Below are 6,000 nucleotides of genomic sequence, written 5' to 3'. Positions count from 1 at the left end.
AAAAGGTTTTTCCATTTGTTTCTTTAACCATAGCACTATAACTTTTGAAGATCGAAAGTAAGCATTCATTGTACTAAATTTGAGCAAATTTAGAACTTGGAAATAAAATTTAATAAATGGATCACGGAGCAAGTTTAGGATATGTTTGGTCTTGTTAACCTTTTCTGTTGTCCACTGATAAATAAAAAAATTAAATTAATGCATTCCACTGCTCCAAAATTCGTCCGACAGCAGAGAAGTGAAAGTCAATGAGTCTGCGCTGTATGTGGTATGTTATGTACATTAGCTGCATATATTTTTGAAACTGAGCTAGCTGACATTGCCACATGCAACTTAGCAGTTATATACCTCTACTGCAACTTCCCCACAATGGCTAGGAAGTGACGAAAGTGTAATAGACACAGCACTAAAATTAACCTTACTGCTAAATTCCCTGCGAGGCAAATGTATTGGACGTTCAACTCAACAATAATAACGTGATGTAGTTCATTGTTGCGCACTTGCTTCATAATCGCTTGATATTAACCTAATAATGTACAGAGAGCCAATGCAGGTGTTTATCAATGCGTGATGTTGCATGAGGGCAAGCATCCAGTTGGCAAGGCATAAACGGGTTTCCATCGTCCATTAGCATGGCTGTCTGTACTTTTTCAGGCATTTTGAGAAGTCATAGTAACCAGAGAGCACGACATGGTAAGAGGTTTGTGTCGACTCAGAGGTGTAACCTGTGCCAGAGTGCTGATGGGGTATCGTGGCTCAGTGACATCTCAGCGATAGCTAGGTGGAGTTGTTGTTCAGGTGAACACGACAGCCATTGTAGTATGAGCGTTATAACCTCCCCCTCACTTATCGACCTTAATGACAGTGAAAAATTAAACCGCGTGTACCTAATGGAAATTTGGGAAAAGCAATCGTCACTGAAGTTAATCTGTCGGTAAAGAGGGAGGAAAGGCTTACATCTAAATGAAAGGAAAAATGCAAATGAAACTGGTGGAAATTAATTTTGAAAAGGGGTAAAGTTAATAAAGAAAGTAAATGTGCGGCCGTTACGTTAACAATTAACTAGCGGTAATTAGATATTTGAGATTTGGGGGAAATTACGGTCGCCAGTCCTAAGGACAATTACTATAGTAACTGAAAAAGAAAGGTTATTACACATATAATTAGCACTAGAAGCGTGGCAACTGAAGGTTAACACGTGTAGTGTGAAAACTGAAAGTTTGTCAGAAGTAATAAATTTCGCTACACCCTGACTTAATTTAGCAAAAGAATTAATAAAACCGGAAAATCGAAAGTTAATTTAGTGACTGAAGTTAATAGTGAGCTTTCTTTCTGAAGCACATCGAAATTCAGTAAAATACGGTTAGTCTTGGACTACCTCAACAATCATTTCAATAGCTACTTGAATCTACACAATTTAGAAATAAGAGATTTAACTTTGAACTTGGATTAAATGATTCTGAACAATTAACAATAGTAAAATTTAGTATGTACCAAGCTGAGCTGCAGTCACAGGTAAGCTAAAATACGGTAACAAAACTCGTACTCTTAATTTGTGCGTGTGTAATCTAAATATTGTAGCCAGCTGTGAATACCTTAACTGAACTTTGAAATTAAAGCAATGAAATCGAATGATGCTGGCGTTCGAATTTCAACGACACTCGGGTTCATTCCGGAAAAGGAAGGGACCCTGCATGGTAATGCAATTGGGGCAATGAGCAACAAACGTTCATGCTAAGTTGCTGTAATTTTGTGATGCAACAATTTTAAAAGTTTGAAAAGCTGAGATCTGCCATACAGTTCTAAAACTTTACGTGCTTCCAGTCTTCGTTTTTGGTTAATTGAAGGTCTGAAGCCGTCGATCGAGGAGGTGGCGACAGTCACTCATTGTCGGCCGTCGCTGTTGCAGAAGCTGGATGTTGGCGCGCCTTCTTCTCGACACGGTCAGCGGACAAAACGGGCTCTTGATGTGCGCCAGCTAATGCTTCCCGTCCGCGACACCATGTCAGAAACTATCATCGCAAGTTGAGCGCAATTACATGCTGCCAAACCCCGAAAGCGCGGCAACTCGCGGGAGCTTCACACAACATACCTGCTCCACTGCACCACCCCAGCCAGACCCTCTCTCCACGCGACAGAGTTAACACTACCAAAGATCCTAAACACTTTCGCTCTCCACACGACCTATCGATGTATTCGTTCGATAGCATAGTTTTCCCTAGGCCAGACCGAGCGTATAAATACAAATAATATTCACAAAACAAACCAACATAAAAGCATAAATATATATATATACAAACAGTAAAACAATTACAATATATAAAGAGACAGAAATGTCATATCTTGAGGTAACAAAACAAGGAAAAAAAATTATAGTATAATAGATGGAAATAGGAGGATATGCATTTCCAGCGTTACAGCGTCTTCACTATCTTGTATCTGTCGGTGGTTGGTGCATGCAATAGGAGGTCACTGATAAGCTCAGTGTTGGTGTGGAGGTGGTTCAAAAGCACCAAAAACTTTTCATGGTCATCTACGATCCCGGACGACTGCATCATGCACTCACAAGTGCGAACCATGCTTGCGGAGAATAAACTTGTAGTGGTGGCGGATGTAACTCGGTGTGCAGCTCGCAGTAATCTGCCTGGTGGTGAGGGGTCAGGACTTGTACAACATGGTTGTAATTGTGTGATGTACATGGTATGGGTTCGTGAACACCATCTGATGGCGCTAGTAGAGGTGGCAGCTGTCATCGCAGCGCCTTAGTCTTGGTAGGTGTGTCAGTAACGTGGATGTCGTGACCAACTGTCACGGGACGTGGCACAGCAGTCGCAGCTGATGCGTTGGCATTGTGGAGGATGGTGTTGTGGTGGGGAACCAAGCAACGCAGTGCAATGGACAGATCATAATAGGCGGCAACCATGGCAGATGGTGCAGGTGTAGGTCACCCAGCATGGCAGCTGTTGTAGGTATTTCATGTGTTCCCATGCTGTGTGGCTCACAGTTGCAATTAGGCTCACCATATTGTTATGCTGTGGTCGCGAGGTATGAAAACCCTGCGCAGTTGTAGGGAGACAAGTGTGCCTACTGGTCGAGTGACGTCACGTGGCAGGCGTGGCCCGGAGCATGGCACACCTGTTGTCGGAGTGACATTGTCATGATGACCTGAGGCAGGTTGAGCCGCGGATGTAACAAGTGTGATGTCATCCGAGTGACATACGATATGCCACAGAACATAAAGTTCGGGCATAGACTATGGAAAAACATGGCCTGGCACTGAAAGGTCACTTGTAGGACAGATTTGTCTGCATAAACCCGTAAATATCAGTTCTCTTCAGGGTAGGCGGTCACATATGTTGGCGATTGTTTGTCAACGATTGCAGTACTATGAAGGGTGTTTGTAATATAGTATGTAGCACACGGAATGTCAATAAGGGTAGAGTCATTAGAATGAAAATGAGTGCGGTGTTGTCCATTAACACTGTCATCGGTATATTGGTAGCACTGGTTAGGTGGGATGTGGGTAAAGCGGCAGGTAGGCATTGTTCACCGTATATGGTCACTGTTGATGTAGCAAAGTTAATTGAGGGAGTGGCAGGCTTCGTCTCACCACCCTCACTGACAACATCATATTTTATTTTCGATTTAGCATAATTGTCCGTTTGGCGAGAGGTAACAAGCCCTGGTTTGGCGGTTGTTGAAACTATAGGAACATTGTCGACCGTTCGAGAACCACAGTTGCACTAATTATATCATCTGGGAATCGGTGCGAACACCAAATAGATGCAGAAATAAATTGCCTGTAGTGATGGCAGGTGATGAAGCACCATCTTGGGGCGTATTCTTCGCAGCATGAAGTTTGTATCCCGCAGTGACTGGCGGCATGCCGGCGCGAGTATAACTCGGTATTTCGCGGCGCGGTTGCAAAGAAAATAACGGGGTCACCATTGTACACAGTGGAGAGCAGGCATTGTAATTACGACATAAATAATCACTCGTGCTCCCGTCACTTACTATGAATACTTTTAGTCTCGCAGCACATACACAATGCGTGTAGCATTTTGCGCACACTAAAGAAAACTGATCTGGCAAAGATACAGTTGTTCTTGCTGCGGTAGGGCAGCGATATTATTGGAGTATGGAGCCAGTGATTCTACGTTCCCACGTGGCCGTCCCTCTCGCTAGCTCCATGTAGCCATGTGGAGCCCGATCTTCTGACGGCCATGCATTCTCGTGACCATCACTGCCAGCAGTCATCTACTGTCGACATTCCTGCCAAGACCTCCTGCAATATAGCAGAAGGAAAATCGAGCTTCTCATAACCCTATTACACGACCTCGTTCAAACTCAGTGAGGTGTTGACAACGGCGTCTTTGTCACCTTAAAGGTATTCTTGAAAACATCAACTAACCAAGTCCGATCTAAAAGGTAACTAAGGACCACAGCCGTTATAGCATGTATTTAAAGCAAACCTGATTTGCATTCTAATAGTGACACTACTAGCGCCATTCTTATGTGACTGGTGCGAAATTTGAATAGACATCACCCTACCAACCTTCGTTTATGGTGCACAAATTCTTCTTGGAGTTGCGATTTTTTCTCCGTCTTTGCATGTGCAACAGCTTATTTGTTCAACTGCTATTGTGGAGTTTCTGGTATAAGATGATTGTAAATATTCTATAAAGACAGTACTTGTTGATTAATTCTGCACTAAGTCTTAATTGCCATGACAAATGATTTGGCTTCAGTATCATTATGAAGGTGAGTAACACGAAAGAAAAACCTGTATAACAGAATTGTGAATCTATAGATGTCAGTTTTAAAAGTAATTTCAGTCTCTCTCTCTCTCTCCTTGTTTTATTTTTATACCTTCAGATTTTAGTACTAACATTGTGTGCTACATATATGTTTCTGTACATATAAAAGACAAGTAATTGTGGATGAACATAAAAAGGTCTAATTGAATTAATGTTCCAGATAGCATGTCTGGAAAACTGGTTATCTTGCTTAAAACATGATGCACTGATCAGCCATAACGTTATGACCAAGGACCTGCTATTGATGTAAACCTGTTCAGGCGATAGCAGGAGGAATGACTGCTAGGCAGACACACGCACAGTGGATGTAGTATCAGTGAGCATGCTGTTCGTGTGCAGAATGGGGAAGGAGCGCGATTTATCTGAGGTTAAATAAGGCAGTTTGTAATCGCCTGCAGGCTCAGCAAGAGAATTTCGGAAACTGCACGACTTATCGGGTGGCCAAGGAGTGTTGTGGGGAGTGTCTTCAACACATGGCAAAACCAAGGTGAGGCACGTCTAGACATCGTCAGGTTGTGCGCCCACCCCTTATTTCAGATGTCGGATGTTGTACTCTGAGCAGAAAAACCATTCATTAAAACTTAATGTAATCCAATTATTACAATTATCTACATGCTTTTTTGAGTGTAATCAGTTTTTTTTTTTAGGTTTTTGTAGCCATTCACAGAAACTGACGGACCGTAGGGTGGTTCTCATCGTCCTTTGTACTTGACCACAAAAACCACATATCTTCGTTAATCATTTTCGAAGGTCTATAAGTGGGCTTGGGACAATAATATTGACAAAACAAGGACTCTTTTATTACACAGTATGTTATTTGAGTATAAGAATAGTATGACCATTCCAATTGGGGTTATGTGTATACACGAAGGCGTGCTGAAAGGTAATACCTCAGAATTTTTTATGCGAAATCTCTTAAAGCTCTCTAAATAAATCAAACGTTATTAACAATCTACATCTTTATTCTTCATGTCTACATATTTGCAGCCCTCTGCCACTAGAGGGCTCAGAATCATAGCATGTAATAAGGCGGTGTGTAACATAATTACACTGGTGCAGGGAAACTGCATGCTCTAATAGAATTTCGAATTTCGAAAAAATCGTCCACACACGAAGCACTCTCTCATTCAGCATGACAATGCCAGATCACACATACGTGCTGTGACACATACAACAACCCAAC

The sequence above is a fragment of the Schistocerca serialis genome, chromosome 4 (genome assembly GCF_023864345.2).
Source record: "Schistocerca serialis cubense isolate TAMUIC-IGC-003099 chromosome 4, iqSchSeri2.2, whole genome shotgun sequence".
NCBI lineage: Eukaryota > Metazoa > Arthropoda > Insecta > Orthoptera > Acrididae > Schistocerca > Schistocerca serialis.
This window is presented reverse-complemented; position numbering follows the sequence as displayed.